This window comes from Homarus americanus, unplaced genomic scaffold (assembly GCF_018991925.1).
Source record: "Homarus americanus isolate GMGI-L3 unplaced genomic scaffold, GMGI_Hamer_2.0 scaffold56333, whole genome shotgun sequence".
Lineage (NCBI taxonomy): Eukaryota > Metazoa > Arthropoda > Malacostraca > Decapoda > Nephropidae > Homarus > Homarus americanus.
The window spans coordinates 10157021-10176964 of record NW_024734940.1 but is presented as its reverse complement, the minus strand read 5'-3'; the positions used below and the strand labels follow the sequence as shown (position 1 = coordinate 10176964).

Genomic DNA, 19944 nt, shown 5'->3' with positions numbered 1-19944 from the left:
AGCGCCGACTATTATTAACGGTCAGGTGTTGTCATCGCAAGGCAAGTTTCCGACATAGTGAGGCTGATTTGTGTATTTTATGTAATTTTATATTGTCTTGTCAATTTCGCATGGGTGTCTTGCAACTTGTTAGGGATAAATGGATGAGTGGATACTTACCCGGTGTGGTTGAATACCGGAATGAATCGATGTGGACATGTATCAAAGAGGATGATTATAAAGCTAAATTGAACGTCTTGATGTTGCTTTTTGGACTGAACTGGATTTAGATGGGTAGAAAAACAAAACATAACAGTTCCTTATGGTTAATACTGAATTGGACGGAATATGCTGGAATGAACTTTGCTGAAATGGACTTTTATATATCTTCACTTAGAATATTGTCCTCGTGTCGTGGTTATCAGATGGAGGAGACGCAGGAAGTCCATCTCCTCAAACCAATCTTCTGCAGTACATGGGTCATATCGGCCGATTTCGATTCAGTAAGACGATGTGTAAACAGTTACATTCCGGCATCTTCTGACCATAACGGTGTTTACCTGTCTCTTATTATGGTCAATTTCCATATGTAAACAAACTTCCAACTCATTTTATTTTCACTCGGTCAAAAAAACAAAACCAGGAGTAAGACATTCTACTTTCTCACTTAACAATAATATAGGTTAATGGGGAAGGCCTCACTTCGTAAAGATCGTGGCTTGTTTAGACTACTGCCGACTGTTAAACCTACGAAATGTCTTAACTGAAAAGATGGTCACGTCTCTAAACACTTGACCTTTAAGATAATACTGGACAAGCACTTGGCAGATCAAGATGTCCTGTACAGTTATAGAGCCTTGAATGTATGGCGTTGAGTAAAGTCAGAGAAGTAAATGAAGAGCTGGATATATAAGCAAAGTTTTACACCCTGAACACTATTAAGTAAACTAATTTTGTATGTAAATTTGGGCATTAGAGTGTCGTCTGTCCATGGCTTGTCTGGTTTATTGTGGTGCTCTAATAAAGTCAGGTGAACCATGACGTTATCTCGTCCCGTGATGAAAGCAGCACAAGCTAGGCTTTATGGGGTAATGACCAGATCAGCCGGTAAATTACATTGAATTTTCTAATGACTAAGACGACGATGAGGCAGTCACTCGTCCATCACTAAGGAAATGCTAATATAAATACCTCTACATAAATCAAGCTTCAGTAGGATACTTGCCGCTCTCTCAGTCCCAAACAACTGGCTATAAAAGTTTGTAACTGTTGTTCAGGACGTCAGTGTATTAGTGGTTTTATTTATTTATTTATTTTTTTACTTTTTTTTTAACTTTAATAAATTTATAGTTTCGGCCTCAGTGTGTGACCCGGTAGTTAGTGGCGCCGCCGTCCTTAACATTAACCATACTGCTACACTACCTCGGTTACAAGCATTTATCTACTGTACAGTCTACACCTTTTACTTAATTTTATTTTTTCTCTTTACCGATAATCTGACTCACAAGTAAAGTGAAGTTGTATCCTCAGGTAACAGTATTTACCTTAGTTTGTGTAGAGTGTTAATAACACTTAATATAAGTCAGGTATTAGGCTTACGATGGTAGAATATTGTACATTAAACCTTTTGTAACGTAATCTACTTCAATCATAATAAGCCGTGACTAACTTCAGGTTCAGTTTATTGAGGTTTGGTAGTTCCTACTGGTTGTTATAGAGGCCGATGACTCCTTATCTAGCGTATCGTAAACAACTCACAATAAGCCGTGTCTAACTTGATGTGGATCACTTTGTTGTGGTAATACAGGCTGATGACCGTCCTGGGAAATGATGGCTCGGGCGACAACATGGGGGAGGGGGGGGGGGGGGGGGAGGCAGATGAAGGCCTCAAGTGTCCAGATGAGGTGCGAGAGGCAAATTTGGTGTGGCAGAGTAGCATAACGGCGTGGCGTGACGGCCTAGTGGTAGTGGCTACTTGGTCATGACGTCAACTGGGATTACGCAGCCGTCACGCTCGTACACGCTCGACACTCCAGGCCTCGTTACCTGGGTGACGCTCCCTGCCTCCGTGATAAAAGTACCCATATTTTTGTTTCGCTGTCGTGGGCGTGACACTGACGAGTCTGTTGCGTCACGCTGATGAGCACGTACACTGTCTCGATATGCTCAAGACGTGGTGATAATATGACACAGTGAAAGGCGCATCTGTCGACATAAACAACGCCTTCGCGGTTTGTTAAACTTGACACTGTAAGTTGAAGACTGAGTCACATACCCGTAACCTCAACCAGGGGAGTGTGCAGTGTGAACCTCAGCAGTGTGACGTACAAGATCTTGTATGTTACGTCCAGGATGTAAAACTATACAGTAATCGGCGTGACGCAATGGTAGTACTATTGGTGTAAGGCTTATGGCAGTTACGGCATTATTCGGCGTTACAAGATGGCATTGTACACATTGCAGTCCTCTCCAGCTGTACACTGTGTCCTGGCCTGTTATATAGTAGCGTTACGGTACGTGTGCTACTGTCTCGTTGCCGGTAGCGCTGAACAGTTTCGTTTGAGAACCATTCCCATGCGTGAGCTGATAACAGTACTGTACTATACGTCGCCTCTTATCCATCAGTGTTGGTGTGTAACCGACCAGAAGATGTCGCTCGTGTTTACTGGCGTTCATCTGAAGGGGACCCAGAGCTATGGCCTCGGCGCGCACTATCAAGACACACTGAACAAACTTATAACATAGCATAAATTTAAAGACACTGTAGACGGGCAACCAGGGCTAGCGAGTGGACCGTATGAGTGGTCCTCCATCTCAGTGGCCCGCTTGGGTGGTCCTACTTTATCTCAGTGGCCCGCATGAGTGGCTCGACTCCATCTCAGTGGCTCTATACTTTATCATAGTGGGCCACAACATTGAAATTTCTCATGTGCATTAACCATAACCCACGAAGAGCCATAAATATATTCAACACAGGCCGAGTGTTTCATTGTGAGTTATAGAAAATGTTTATCAATTAATAGAACTGTCATCAACTTCATATCATAAGCACAAAAGAAACAAGTTATGGTACGTTTAATACATCTCTTCTCATATTATGCGACACTATTTGGTTAGGCCAGTCTCGGAAAAATGACTAAACTTAGTTAGTTTAGGACAGATTTGCTCTAATAAAACTAGTTGTGTAATTATGTGCCCAGGTGGACACCCCTCCCTCAGCAGCCAACATACTGTACTGTACATTATCACACATAGCTTCAAGTTGATTTATGGTCATATTATACGCGAGAGTAGGAAGGATGTGTTACGGTATTTATGAACACATAACTTCGTTCACATCCTGTGTGTGTGGCATTACGTGTAATGGCAGTGTAGCCTCGTTAGTGTCTGTGTAACTGTTAGTCTATTTATAGAGCTCGTGTATGTCTGGATAGTCAAAGAAAATGTTGAAGATCCCAGAACACAGGTCTACGGGGAAGGGGTTGAGAGTAAACAGTTTATAAAGTGTTAGATCCTACAACGTCGGTTAATCACAGAAGATTCTTAGTGGCTGGGATCACTTAAATCTAAGTAAACATTGTGAGAAAATAGTGTAGGTGATGTGTGTCACTAGCGACTGTCTGCCAGCAGCCATTGCGATAAAACCGGTGGTTGATTGGTATAGTGAGTTAGAATGTTGTTAATTAAAATACTCTGACAGTCTTCATATTTGTTAAGAATTATCATAATGGTGGTACTGTATATACCTTTACTAATACAATAACCTGCGGATGTAATCAACCTCGAGCCACCTCAGACCTCACCAACAAAGGTGCCACCATTACAAACTGGTATAATTCTGTCGTCCCTGTGTGTTCGTCATACTTGATTCCGAGTGACAACAAAGAGAGACTGTAGTAGTCCTTTGGTGTCCCGGAGAAGTGACGTCTGAGTCAGGTAGGAGCTGTAATGAAGCGGTAACTCAGGTAACAACATTGTCTTGATCCATTTGTTAAGGCAAGATTCCTGCATCACTCGCCGTTAACTGCCCCCCCCCCCATTGTTCTTGTGATCGAGTTCATATAAAAACATAAGTATATAACGCAACCGGATTTAAGCAACGTTAAGTTTTTATTTAGATAATATGACACTGATGTTATAATGAGTACACTTCGTTTAATTACCAATGGTTCCGTGTTTCCGAGGTGATTTGTTGTGGTGTGTGTGTGTGTGTGTGTGTGTGTGTGTGTGTGTGTGTGTGTGTGTGTGTGTGTGTGTGTGTGTGTGTGTGTGTGTGTGTGTGTGTGTGTCATGTTAACATAATACCAATAAAGCCTCGTCTTTTTAGAAAACCTTCATGTAAGATAACACAGCATAGCTATATTTAATTCAGCCGCTCTGCAGTAACACACTCCGCCTTGTTGTATTGTAGTCGTCTGTAAACATGTCCCCGGCGCTGAACAGATCCGTCTCGGCACACCTATACAGTATCTCAAAAAGGTATCTATCCACACTGTGTGAAACATGAGATCACGGACGGTAGATGTTGGGACATGCATTTACTTTGGTGTGGCAGGTGGGTGTATGAGGCAGGTGGATGTATGGGGCAGGTGGGTGTGTGGGGCAGGTGGGTGTGTGGGGCAGGTGGGTGTGTGGGGCAGGTGGGTGTGTGGGGCAGGTGGGTGTGTGGGGCAGGTGGGTGTATGGGCAGGTGGATGTGTGGGTGTGTGGGGCAGGTGGGTGTGTGGGGCAGGTGGGTGTGTGGGGCAGGTGGGTGTGGGGCAGGTGGGTGTATGGGGCAGGTGTGGAGGCAGGTGGATGTGTGGGGCAGGTGGGTGTGTGGGGTAGGTGGGTGTGGGTGGGTGTGTGGGCAGGTGGGTGTGTGGGGCAGGTGGGTGTGTGGGGCAGGTGGCTGTGTGAGACAATGTATATTTATTTCGGGGTAAATAATATGATGTTCGGTTACCAAAGTAGTAGAATCAGTATGTCACAGAGCCACGCATACCAACCCTCCCGGGACATCACGAGTTGCATGTAGCATTTCGGAAGACATCGTACCCATCCTGGCATACTTGTTTAAGATACTGTACAACACCCATCCATGTACACCTGCTCTACCGAGTTGTGTCAAATTGTTTTGAAAACTGGTGGAGTTCATTTTACAAACTGATCGTTTTAGGGAACAAAGTTTGATTACACACATATATAAACCTAGGTTCCACCAAGTTTCCCCAGCAATTTGATATCAAGAACTCCTCCACCATTTACTTTATCATCCCAGAGAAGCGTAAGACCACTGTGGCTCTCACCTTGGTAGACTTCACCAAGACGTTTGACTTCGTCAGCCACAAGACAGTCATTAACAAAGCCATAAACCTTGAGATCCGGAGAAGCCTCTCTTCATGACTTACAAACTACCTTAGTTGACGCCAACATGCTGTGCCCTCCAGGGGAACATCTCTATCTTTCAATCACTTACTTGTGGTGTTCCTCAGGGCACTAGGATGGGACATTTGGAAGGTCGCTTTTCTGCATCATCTTCATGAACGTTGGGGGAAATGTATAGTCTGTAATGTACTGACTTCCCTACTGGTAACAATATTGGCAGCAGCTCTCCTCAGTACAGTGTCCTCCAGAACACACTGAACAGCCTCCAGAACTAGACAGCTCAAAGAATATATATTTAACCCTCCTTCTCTTTCTATGTCGGATATCTTATGTACTACATACAGTATGTCCATTTTACTATACGAGTATTTACAGCGTTTTGCTGCTTTTATTTCTAAACATGAATTAATACTGACTTTATTACTGTATTACCATTATACAAACACACAGCAACACTATAATTCTTTTTGGCTAAGAGAGAGAAAAATTTGAAGTGTCTCACTATAATTGGAAACATCCACAGCAGTAGTTACATAAACTAGGTTTATATTACTGACAGTAGTAGGAGAGATGAAGCCTAACCCTGACAGATCTTACCCGACCACTACCACTCTCCCGCTCTCGTAGCACCTGCCTTATGTTTACAGTAATAACTCCTGAGTTCACAAGTAGTGAGCAGTCGTATTTAATGAAACTATGGTAAACATCCAGGCCAGCAGATGGCGCTCACCAAGTTCAGTAGTGCGGAACGGACGAAGGTCGCCTCCTGTAGTATTTCATGATCAATGTTTGCTCTGCCAACCGTCCAGTAGCCATTGTTTATTTTATAGCCTCAACCTTGGTCGCGTTGGTATATTATCCTCCAACCATCATCGTCTGTAAGTCAGATGTCCTTGGTGGCTGTATCCAGACCTTTTACCCATGATTACGGAAGGAAAAACCCTGAGCAAAGTAGCGGAAGTAGACGGACTGAGTTTGGCGGGCATCGTGAGGCTCCGCGGCCCTTCTCCCTGTAAACCTCAGTTCACCTTTTCCTTTCTGAGCGAATATAGACATTTTCTGATACTTTGAACATGAAGAAACCAGACAGCCAAGTGAATAATAAAAGTTCTTGAGCTCCAGTTGTGTGTGTGTGTTTGATGAAAATCTGTGAGTACATTAACGTATCATGGCGTCGGTCAAGTCTAACTACCTTCACTACACAACATTTTGGGGTTATTTCACCGTCTTACACTTTACATTTGGCTTTATAACCCAAACAGGGACTTTATCTCTCTCTTAGACTTTATAAGGCAAAGGTCTCTCCTCTGTACAACTGGATCGTGGTATACAGAACTCTCCAAATATTAATTCACTAAGGGTTGTGTATTCCTCCTAGAGCCAGTATGTCAGGTATCTTACTTGAATGTAGTCCACTGTTATAAGATACTTAGGCCCACAGGCAATACTCAGGCACCTCACCTCACCTGATGGACGTACGATAAACTTATTACCTTTCTTAAATGTGATCCACTCTTATATAAAACTCTTTGGAACATCAACCTGGAGATAATCACCCTGTTTGTAGGAAGGTGGAGATAAAATTACAGTAGACACAAGTGTAAACAAAACCATTACGGTACAAGAGCTGCTCCAGATCTCAAAGACTAAACTCACGACCACTTCTCGTAATGCCCAGAACTTCTGCACTTATCAATTTATTTTTTCTGTTGTGTAATTTAATTCATTAACCTTGTAAGTGTACGGTACTGGAGCCCTAACTTCACGCTTGGTTGCCACACGTCCCCCCCCAAAAAAATGATTTCTACGTCCGTCAGAACAGGTTGTCCCTCCGCCTCGTTATAAACCTCAGTGAGTTGGTTTGTCCCCTCCTACGTGAGAGACGATTAATGGCCACATACACACAGCATCCACAATTACCTCCACAGACAAACCGGAGATTCTGTATAAACTGTGTATGATTATATCTTGAAGTGTAAATTATGATACGTTAATGTAAGGGAGATGGTAGACGAGAGAGAAAGGAAGCGGTACACGAGTAATTACGTGAACATTAAGGAGTATGGTGTATATGTGGCCATGGGTTTACAGGATTATTTTTGCGTTACTGAGCATCTATAAACATCTGGTGATTGTGTGAGGCAGGTGGGTGTGTGAGGAAGGTGGGTGTGTGAGGTAGGTGGGTGTGTGAGGCAGGTGGGTGTGTGAGGCAGGAGGGTGTGTGAGGCAGGTGGGTGTGTGAGGCAGGTGGGTGTGTGAGGTAGGGGTGTGTGGAGGCAGGTGGGTGTGTGAGGTAGGTGGGTGTGTGAGGTAGGTGGTGTGGAGGCAGGTGGGTGTGAGGCAGGTGGGTGTGTGGAGGTAGGGTGGGTGTGGAGGTGGGTGGGTGTGGAGGCAGGTGTGAGGCAGGTGGGTGTGTGAGGAAGGTGGGTGTGTGAGGTAGGTGGGTGTGTGAGGCAGGTGGGTGTGTGAGGCAGGAGGGTGTGTGAGGCAGGTGGGTGTGTGAGGCAGGTGGGTGTGTGAGGCAGGTGGGTGTGTGAGGCAGGTGGGTGTGTGAGGCAGGTGGGTGTGTGAGGTAGGTGGGAAGATAATGTCAATTTAAAGGCTGTCAGGAACTAGTGGTGTCGGCAGCGACCTTTGAAACTCACAAAGCAGATTATATTTATTGGTGTGTGTGTGTGTGTGTATGTGTATATCCTTCTGGGGCTCTCGTTAGTCATAACATGTTGATAAAGGTTGCTAGAATGATCACGTCAGTCGCTGGTCAGACCTGATTAAAACACACACACACACACACACTCCCACCATCAGTTTCCCTCCCACAACATCCAGTTCAAAGCAGACATGACATGAATTATTGTCACCAACACAGTCACTACTCCACCTCTCTTCCACCTAGTATCACCCTCCTCCTCCTCCTCGTCTCTACCATACACCTCTCCTCTTTTCTTCTCTACCTTATTGCATCCTTAATTCCCTCCATACATCCCTAGTAGTGTGAGGTGTGTGTGGTGTAAGGTGTGTGTGTGGTAGTGTGGGGCTGTGAGGAGTGTGTGTGTGGTGTGGGGCTGTGAGTGTGTGTGGCAGTGTGGGGCTGTGTGTGTGTGGTGGGCCAGGAGGTGTGTGTGGTAGTGTGGGGCCTGGAGGTGTGTGTGTGGTAGGCTGAGGTGTGTGTGTGTGGTAGTGTGGGCTGAGGAGTGTGTGTGGTAGTGTGGGCTGTGAGGTGTGTGGAGTCTTGTGGAAACTGCATTATCAGTTATTACATAGAAATTGAAATTTTACTGTCGGTTACTGTCGACCAAACACCCTCTCCTCAATGTGTGTGTGTGTGCGTGACCCAGGAACTTGCCTCACAGCTTAGATGGATCAGCTTGAAACTTGGTTCGCATGTCCTCTATTGGGGTCACAGGTCATGATAACTGTTAGTAAAACCAGTTGACCCGTGTCTGTCTATTTCTGATTATTGAGACTGATATTTCAACGCACACACACACACGCACACACACACACACACGCTCCGAAATCAGTATCGTGTCACTTGTAAGCCTCTGCAAAGATGTATTTAGGTGCAGGTGTGGTACGTGATGATGTGCAGGTGTGGAAGGGGGAATGTGCAGGTGTGGAGCCCCCCCCCTGGGTTTGGTGTGGGCTGGTGGTGGCGCCGACGGAGGCCACGTGGGAACCCGGAAACTCGTCGCCCTTCTGTTGCTTCTACAGTGCTTCGGGTCCCACGTTATCAGCATCCCTCACTCCCCTTCACCCCCTCCTTCTGTTGTTGTTCTTTCTTTCTTTCTTTCTTTCTTTCTTGGTGTTTAATTATGTCCTTCTTCCGTATAATTGCTTATTGTTTATTTTTTCTTGTTTATTGTTTTTTTTTATTTAATGCCTCATGTTTTTAGCAGTGTCTCGTCATACGTAATTCGCCACTCGTTAACTAACATTGGTAGCCCCTCGCCGCTCGCCACTGGTCTCTTGTATACCTCTCTTGACCTCCTTGGCTACGTCACTCTTCAATGCCAACGTCATCAACATCCATATACCACTCCATGTCGCCGTTTCCTCCCTCCACGCCTCCTGACGTCATCCACTCACCATCCTCTTTGCACCCGTCGACGCCTCCCCGATGTTGTCTTTAACTCGATCCACTGAGCCCGTCGATGTCGTATTATTCACGCATTCGACTGTTTATTCCCTCCCACGTCCGTTTGTAGTCTTCAATTCGACCTATTTCCCCTGGCGATGTGTCTTTGTTACAATCGATTCGATCCCCTATACTCGTCAACCTGCTTTCATAGCCATCCACTCAACTTTTACACCGCTCGACGTCCCATTTTTCTGTAGACGTTCACTCGACTTTTAAAACTCGGTGAAGTTCTTTTCTAGTCGACCGTTTGACCCTCGGATCCAATCGAAGTCGCACGTAGTCGACCACTTGATTTGATATATTCATCGACGCCTCTCCATATACTCGCTCACGCGACCAGTTACATGGAGGTCCCTGAATGACACATCACTTCTCCCCAGACCTCAAAAACGGCATACTGCTTTGTCACTCTCCACAGAATACTTCCAAACGACCTACATTAAGGCCGAGATGTATACCTCCACTTCACTGAGCACCTCCATACTCCACAGCACACCCCACACAAGTATCTCTCGCCAACCTACATTCAGGAAGCGAAACATTCCCGCTCCACATAATACTGCCAAACACCATGCAACACCACCACACTCCACACAGCACCACCACATACCACACAACACCACCACACGCCACACTATGACAGCACAACCATACACCACACAGCAACACCATAGAGCACCACCACACATCACAGAATTTACACACTCCTGGTCATCCCCTCCATCGACCCACATTCATGCACACGTACAGTACTCTGCCACGAGTCATGCACGGACGCCTCTGCTTGTACGTCACCACCTGTGAGCGTCATGAAGACTGAACACCCATTCTTGCCGCGTTGATGCATCCACTTGTTCATGAGTCTGTGTGACCCATTTTTGTGGAGTGAAAGGGACATATCGGTTTTATGTCCTCATGTCAGCGGGTCTGTCTCTGTGCCTGGTTGACTTTACGTTCTATCAGATTTGAACTTTAGGAACAAACACTCCCAGTCCCCATGTTTGGTGAAGGTCGCCCGATAAACCCTCAAGGGTTTCATAAATAACAGAGTGTCGCGACGAGCAACTCCCACCTGATGTTGTGCAAAGTCCACCTGACCCCCTTGTTTCGTGAGCGTTGGCAGCCCTGTGCAAACAAATCAATAAACAAATGTACAAACAACTTTACTCTTGTTTGTGAGAAAATGGTACTGTACTGCCTTGGCTAACTAAATTCTTAACAATGCAGTGTAGTGAAAGTTTTCTTTTTAAGTATTGTTTTGTAAATTGTGTCACAAAGACATGAATGATTTTTTTTACTTAATGAAAAAAAACAACAAAATTTTTCCATTTCATAAAAAAAATATTTTCTCCACTTTACATATCGCTCCAAATTTGATGAAAATCAAAGAAAATAGTTCCCGTTTTACTCTGGATATTTTTTTCTCTTGAATCTTATTTATATGTTTTCTTTTCAATACACGAAATATATAAATTTAGTGCAGGAGGAAGACAAATATTACTGTAGTGTGAAAATGATTAATAAAAATAGGACCACCAGACCAAACAAAGCTCACCTGTAACCTTTGGTCTAAATACGGTTTCTGACATAAACAAATACACCGATACATGTCGACGAGTATAGCAGTGGGTCGGTTTAAAGACTTTCAGTTGACTTTTACTTTCAGGTGACTCGGCACATACTTAGAATAAATGATAGAAAATTTCTTTTATATACGTTTCATCATGTAGTTGTGATTCTACATTATTCACACTGTATAACATTAATTACACCGTACCACCATCTTTAGTTTACATTATTTTGAGTTTACTGTTTCAGGATATTTCTCGGTGGAGCTAACTTGCCTTAACCTTTCGGGCACTAATTCCAACACACAGAAAGCGGTAACAAAGTGAAAAAAAAAATTACTCGCTTCAGGAGGACTTAGCGTGGAGGTTCATGCTCGATTAAAATATGGACCATAATGTTAAGAATACGCAAGACGTGCTTTAGGCGAGAGCTTCGACGGAACAGCATAATCGTAGGTGGCCTTGTGTGACCCTCCTAACATGACCAAACTTTTTGAAAATTTATTGGTCACTGAGAGAGAGAGAGAGAGAGAGAGAGTTACGATCAATTACTATTATTTAATATATGTAAATTATCATGAGGTGTTAGATTATTGGTCACTTGCTCACCAACTCGCACTCTGGCAGAGAAAAAATTAATGTCACTTGTTCTGTCACGGAAGAAAAGATTTTTATGTTGGCACACCTTTACACCGGCTACTGTAGTTCTGTTGAGATGTTAGTTATATTTATTATTATTATTATTATATATTATTATTATTATTATTATTATTATTATTATTGTTATTATTATTATTATTATTATTATTATTATTATTATTATTATTATTATTATTATTATTTACTGAATATGTATTATGCTTTGTTCTTGTTTTCTTCTCTTTAATCTTTCCCGTTATTTCCTTCATTTCTGTATTAATGTCCTGGTATCATGTCCTGGACGGTGTTTTGTGTTGGTACGTCAAAACTCGCGAGTAATTATGATTTTCTTTTTCAGAGGCAGTCAACTTTGTCCACACACACGTTCATAATGAAGGTTGGTGAGGCAGTACAAGTTTGTTTACACAGTTTTCCGTATAGAGTCATTTGGGAGACCTTAAATGTTAACATGTGATGACCTGTGGTCGGGCATTTCTGAATTACATTTCATTTTACACCATCCATTAAACTGCAATGAAAATATCGGAATGCATTAAATGTAACTAATTCTTATGGCGAATAGAGTGGAGACTATTACACAATATATGAACACTACACAAGTCATTACAACGAACAACAAATACTGTCATCAGCGGATTTAAACTGTACACCACAAGACAAGAGGAACAACACAATACTGGTGATGAAACACAAGGTGACAGCCAGTTACTGATGAATCAATGATATGTTTAAACAGAGGTGGTTCTCTCACGAAATGTAACTTTTTACGGATATAAAACTTTAGGATAAAAAACGTTAAAAACTTTAGAAAAAGATTAATGGTTTCTTTAGGGGACAGTTAAACCCATATTAACTCTTCACCCATAAAAATTTGCAAGCTTTTGTGACCCTTTAAGTGCAGGGTCCCGCGGGGTCGCCCGATTTGCCCTTCCCTCAGGCCACCACTGACACAGACTGTAGACCAAGGTTCACAATACACAGAAGTGGGAGATAAATTCGTCAATAAAAGCTCCAAATCACTGGTTTGGTAAATAATGATATATATACTCGTATGACGCCTTCACCTTCCACACGGCCCACTCGCTGCCTGTAAATGTGTGACCTTAACATAACACTTTTTGACGCCTTAGGTTGGATATACCGCGTCAGGTACTACCATGGCTGAGTGAGAGTGACTGGTGGAGGCTCAGATATGGTGGTGAGTGTGTCAGTGTGTGAGAGTGAGTGTTTTGAATACTTTAACATGTGCAGGATTTTTTTTTAATGTTAATTTTTTTTTCCAAGTAAATATTTTAAAATGATGAATACGCGAAGGAGCTCCAGGTAGCCCCACAGGGATCCCGAGAAGAAGTAAGAAGACGAAATGTTATTTTAAAAAGAGCTCTTGAAATGTTCTTATTTTTAACCTTTTATCTTATGTATGATACACACACACACACACACACACACACACACACACACACACGTATCAACAGACAGACACACACAGACGGGAGAGAGCCGTTATAGACTGGTAGTAGTGATGGGAAGGATAATTAAGGTAACGTGTCCCGCCATGCGAGGCCACACGCCACGCTGATCCAGGGCCGCCCTCATACCTCATGGCCACCACGCTGGTCACAGGGCCATCCTCACACCTCATGGCCACCACAATGGTCCAGGGCCACCCTCATACCTCATGGCCTTCACACTAGTTCAGGGCCACCCTCACACATCATGGCCACATCGCTGGTCCAGGGCCATCCTCACACTTCATGACCACCACGCTGGTCCAGCCTACTTTGACATTGCTACCATTGTTGCGCCCCTACCACCCCTGATCAGTGACAGGCAGAGGGTGACGGCAAGGGTTGTGTGTCCTCCTCCAGCAAAGACGATGCTCTTTCCTTCCTCCCTCCTCTAAGAGTGTCAGCTCCTCTCTCCACTAAGAGCGTCAGCGCCCCTCCCTCCCTCCTCCCCCAAAGAGTGTCAGCTCCCTTCCCTCCCTCCCCCAAGAGTGCGTCAGCCCTCCTCTCCACCAAGAGTGTCAGCCCTCCTCCCTCCCCCCAAGAGTGTCAAAGGCCCTCCCTCCTCCCCCCAAGAGTGTCAGCCCTCCCTCTCCACTAAGAGTGTCAGCCTCCCTCCCTCTCCAAAGAGCACAGCTCCCTTCCCTCCCCTCCCCAAGAGTGCCAGCTCCTCTCTCTCCACCAAGAGTGTCAGCCCCTCCTCCTCTCCACTAAGAGTGTCAGCCCTCCCTCTCTCCACTAAGAGCAACAAATTCCTCCTCCAAGAGTGTCAGCCCTCCCCCTCCCCCAAAGAGCAACAGCCCCTCCCTCCCCTAAGAGTGTCAGCTCCCTTCCCTCTCTCCTCCAAGAGTGTCAGGACCACTCCCTCTCTCCTCTCCGCGGACACTCACACAGTGCCACAGCAGGTGACACACAGTTAATAATGAAACACGGTATAAAAACAAGGCCATGTTACCGCTCACTCCTGGATGAATTACTGATAACAAGGTGTTGAACGTTTGACGAGGGTGGTGTGTGTGTGTGTGTGTGTGTGTGTGTGTGTGTGTGTGTGTGTGTGTGTGTGTGTGTGTGTGTGTGTGTGTTCAAGCTTATGCATATTCACGAAAACCACAACTTTAACCTCTAAAACCACCACCATTATTCTCTCTCTCTCTCTCTCTCTCTCTCTCTCTCACACACACACACACACACACACACAGTCACATACACTAAGAGCCAGGTTTCATCCTACACATTATATTTATTGCTGTATTTACTACCTGTTTCTTAACCCAGGATGACGTGTTCATAAGACCAAGACAATCCTGAGAATTTTAAGAGGTTGTAGCGAGCACTTAATGACTCACTTGGATTGGTTGGAAGGTTACATAGGTTCCTGGTCCTAATGAGCCCCGGTTCCAATGGGTCCTTAAAATGGTCCCCAGTTCTAATGGGTCTTGGTTCTAATGGGTCCTTAGAATGGGCCACAGTTCTAATGGGTCCCAGTCCTCATGTATTTGTCATCATAAGTAAGCCTCATATTCATTATACGGTGTGAGTGTGTTGACTCATTGTTGTACAGGTATTCATTTTTTCCCACCCTCCTATTTTCCCCCACCGTCCTCTTTTTTCCCATCCTCCTCTTTTTTCCCACCCTCCTCTTTTTTCCCACCCTCCTCTTCTTCCCCCACCGTCCTCTTTTTTCCCATCCTCCTCTTTTTTCCCACCCTCCTCTTTTTTCCCACCCTCCTCTTCTTCCCACCCTCCTCTTTTTTCCCACCCTCCTCTTCTTCCCTACCGTCCTTTTTTCCCTACCACCCTCTTTTCCCCCCACCCTCCTTTTTTCCCTTTTCCCTAACTCTCTACCTTGCCCTCTTCTCCTTATACCCCCCGGTCTCCCACCACTTCCCCCTGTCTACACCTGGGTGATCAGGACCAACCATTACTGACGTCCGGAAAGGGGAGGGTTTGGTCACTTGGGCGGAAATTGTGTCAGGGTCGCCTCTTTTCAGGTCACCTACGTAATGCTCACCTGAATGTCCTCACGCTCACCTGTTGGTCCCCACGCTCACCTGTTGATCCCCACGCTCACCTGTTAGTCCCCACGTTCACTTGTAGGCTCCCACGCTCACCTGTTGGTCCCCACGCTCACCTGTTGGTCTCCACGCTCACCTGCAATTAAAAGAGAAACAGTTTATTTTGCGTGAAGGTTAGAAGTATACATTTTACATTTTTGATGCTGCTGAGTGTTGTCTGCGGTACAGCTCTCGCGTCTTGACACCCGAGAAACATATTTACAGACTCATTTTAACCCCCTGAGGACGAAAAGATCAACCTATCAACTTCAGTGGTGTTAAACTTTTAAATTATTATTCTCAAGGTGTTAAACCATCTTACTCAAAGGGTTAAAATGTCCTTAAACCATCTTCTTCTACAAAGGGTTAAACCATCCTCCTCGAAGGATTAAACCATGAAGCAAAATCTGGCTCATGTCAGGACAAAGTGTAACACATTCACACATATTTATAAAATCAGCCACAACACCTGGACTAATATTTCATTTAACTAAGGAGGAGGAGGTGGAGGAGAAAGAAGAAGAGGATGGAGAGGAAGAGAAATGGGAGGTGGAAAAGGAGGAGGGAGAGGAGGCGTAATTATAACACGGCATAATAACTTAACACTGGATCTTCACTCTGCACGACAGTAATTATTCATTCACACATCAAACATGACACTTTAACACCATTATGCCAACATTTAAACAACAGGTGTGTGTGTGTGTGTGTGTTTTTAGGACTGGTTAACAGGTGTGGAGTGTAGTGTTGTCTCTGGTGGGCTGAGGGTGTGCCGCTACACACCTCCGGGTCATGGATGGTGTGTTATGGAGGGTGGAGATTATCAGATGGGTGGCTGTCTGATGTGGCGCCCATGTTTACCTGTACTGTACCGCCCCACGCTCACCTGTACCTCCCCACGCTCACCTGCACCTCCCCACGCTCACCTGCACCTCCCCACGCTCACCTGTACGTTCTCCCCCCTCTCCTCACGCTCACCAGGTTCACGGGGTCACGCTCACCAGGTTGAACAACAGAAACAAAAGGTAGTTTAATTAAGTTTGTGTTCAATTTCCTCTCAGTTTCACTTACAGTTTCAAAGCTTTGTTGCTCATTTCAAAAGCTTCGTCGTGTGTGTTTATTCTGGTCCAAGTAAGACAAAGTATTTTTATAGTCATTTCGGAGCTTCATTATCGCACTTAGAAACCAAATATTTTAGCTCTATTTTCAAGCTCTGGAACTCATGTTTCGAAGGTTTTCAGTGGAGATTATTTTAAAGCTGGAAGGTTGTGTGAGGCTTTAAAGCTGGGTGTGGTAAAACTGGGTAAGTATTCTCGCATATGAACCAACATTACGGAACATTGGGGCGGCTTTGTTTACTAGAGCGTAGCGTCTGTGGGTGTGTGGTGACGGAGAGACGGGGAAGGGTGACGGCAGCAGTGTGACGCCACCCTCCTCTACCACTGCTGACTTTGTGTGTGTGTTTGTGTGTTCACTCTCAAGTATAAACTACACACACACACAATCGCTACACCTATTCTTCATTTCTCCTGTGCCACTTTATTCACTATTTCTTATCTCCCATTACCTATCTGACTCATTAATGTCTCACCTCCTCTCCCATCTCCCTCCCATCCCCCCTCCCACTCCCTTACCCCTTCCCTTTCCTTCCCCCACCCCTGCACTCGTTCACAGCCAAGACACAATTAAATGCCACCAAGATAGTGTCATCACTCTTGTCTCATTATGCCTCCGTTATATGAACTGTATTTAGCTCATTCATATTGTTTATAAACCAGGTGTGATACAATTAGCTTATTGTAGGTTTCGTTATTTACTTTATCATACGTGTGTTACCGTGTGTTACCGTGTGTTACCGTGTTGTATCGTTCATTATGTTATTTATTAAGTGTAACATACGGGGGGGTGTCGGTTTTCATTTTTTTTTTGCTGGCGTTAAATGTGTCACATACCGTATCCACCAGGACAGTTTGGTTACTTACACAGGGGTACAGAGCCATGACGTACAACATGGAATGCAAACATAACCTGAAATTGTTAAGTTAGGTTAAGGTGGTTGGTTAGTGCGGTTGGTGTGGTTAGTGTCTGGCGAGATTAATTATAGTTTTGTACATTGGCAAATTATACACAGCTTTCTAGTCAAAAGTTAATTGAGACTTGGATACTAGTGGATAACAACTGCCTAAAACATTGCATTATTATCTGGATACAGCGATACAGGAATGCTTGTTCGCTTCGTTGAGACCTACAGTGCACTCAGCTGTGAATTGTTAAGAGATCTTTACAGTTGGTGAAGTGGAGACGGTCGAGTGCAGTGCCAGCCTCATCGTTTTCTTATATTCCTTAAAATGTTTAGTTTATTGTGTGTTGTATTACCACTGGTCCTAATGGGGTGCCAGGACCTATTTTCACTTCTCATGGTAGTGTAGTGCTGAGGAGATACGTACTGTATATAGTCATAAGATAATATACCTTTTTATTCTTCAGATGTGTAATGTTATGTAATGCATCTCACCAAATACTGTTATGTTTGAAGAAGAAGAGAAAAGTTAACGTTGATGAGGTAGCTATTTAGTTTAGTGTAAGACAATGTGTAATAATTTAGTGTCTGATGTAAGAGTCAGGTGTGACGGTGGCGGACACCTGGCAGGAAATGACAAGGTGCCCCTCCATCATCCACACACACACCTGTCTGCCCCTCCACCACCCACCCAGGGAGAGCAAACTACTACAGTATATACCTAACCCGTGCGAAGTTGGGTCATTCTGCTCGTAAATTAATAATAATAATAATATAATAAGTGAATATCTTGCCTTTGTTATTTCGGTAAGCACGTCCTGAGAATATAAAAGTTATGCAGATTTGACTCCCACTAACCGTGTGGTGGTCTGAGCCATAGAACGCATTTCAACAACACCCACGAAATTGAGACTTGTTAGTTTTCCCAGCAATCCACTTAGAGAGGGGTGAGCGGGGCGACCTGGCAGACTCCAGACCTCACAAACAAATCATTAAGGCTTCCCCAAAGCAGCCGTGACACACCAAGGAGTACTTTGGACATTAGCATAATATGATAATGGTGGGAAGACGCACATCAATAGAGCACGCACACACACACACGCGCTGACAATGGCACCCGGCACGAAAGAAGCCATTGTGGAGTGTAGTGTAGTGCAGTGTAGTGGAGAGTCTTGGGTGTAGGCTGTGGAGGGTGTACAGAAAGTCGTCTATAGTAGTTAGTGTGGATTATAATGTACCCTCCTCTCGCATCCTAGTGAAACTCAACTAAAGATCCCTGGCCCGCCTCATGTTATCCTGGCAGTGCGTCTCTCCAAGGCTGGGGGCGGTGGGGCTGGTATAGTGGTGTACAGTACCATCATACTCTGGCTGGTAAAGACGACCCAACATTCTCATGGGTGTATTATTTCCTCACTAATTAACTCAAACATGTCACCAATTATTCCTCACCAAGAATATAGCATTAAGACCAAAAAATATATTAATAATAACACAGGTTGAAGTTCTTATAGGTCTTCCCCCCCCCCCCCAAGACGGATGTTGAAGATATTAATGAACCCCATCTGAAAAAAAGTGTCAAGTCACATGATGAGGTGAATCAATTATCGTCCTTCGTTTTAGTTTTCTTATCACGTCTGGGGGGACAACCAATCATAGACGGTTCTCGCTGATAAGTGTAGGGTCATCTGCTTCACCTCGTACTCACAACAACACAGCCTATGACGGTATACACGTGAAAGAAATGTCAGATTTAGATTAAGTTTGTCAGTGTTGGTAAAGGAAGATGAGAGAGCTGGTTTGTCATTGGTGAGAGGAAATACACGTTGTTTGTTGAGTCCCAAGTTGTGTTTCGTTATTGTATGTGTGTTAGTCTGTGATTGGTGGATGAGTCTGTGATTGGTGGATGAGTCTGTGATCAGGTGATAAGTGTAGGTAGCCATGGCGCCTTCTTCGTCCACCTCAACTACACACTGGCCAGGTCCTCACACTGCTCTACTTGCCTCACACTGCTCTACTTGCCTCACACTGCTCTACTTGCCTCACACTGCTCTACTTGCCTCACACTGCTCTACTTGCCTCACACTGCTCTACTTGCCTCGCACTGCTCTACTTGCCTCACACTGCTCTACTTGCCTCACACTGCTCTACTTGCCTCACACTGCTCTACTTGCCTCACACTGCTCTACTTGCCTCACACAACACACTTTCGGTTTTATGATCTTATTGTCGGTACTTATTTCCTCACACTTGTAAATACATGAAAATTATATAATATATATATATATATATATATAAGAAAACTAAATTGTCATCATTGTCATCATTAATGTGTCTTGAGAGAGAGAAAAACCCCGAGACGCAGTGATATTCCTGACCACATTACTTGTGACGCAGTTCTTGACCACACCATGAAGAACTCTGTAATCACCACGTGACACAGTTCTTGACCACACCATTAGGAACACAGTAAACACCACGTGACAGCTCTTGACCACACCATGAAGAACACAGTAAACATCACGTGACACAGTTCTTGACCACACCATGAAGAACTCAGTAAACACCACGTGACAGCTCTTGACCACACCATGAAGAACACAGTAAACACCACGTGACAGCTCTTGACCACACCATGAAGAGCACTGTCAAC

At 44.4% G+C, this 19944-nt stretch overlaps 1 long non-coding RNA gene across 1 annotated transcript in view; it reads left to right on the top strand.

Annotated features, from left to right (window-relative positions):
• Positions 1-19944, top strand: part of LOC121870630 — a 139827-nt gene that overhangs the window by 9330 nt on the left and 110553 nt on the right. The window contains exon 2 of the long non-coding RNA XR_006089736.1: positions 12053-12091. This is a non-coding gene — a long non-coding RNA (uncharacterized LOC121870630). The remainder of the gene's footprint in view (positions 1-12052; positions 12092-19944) is intronic.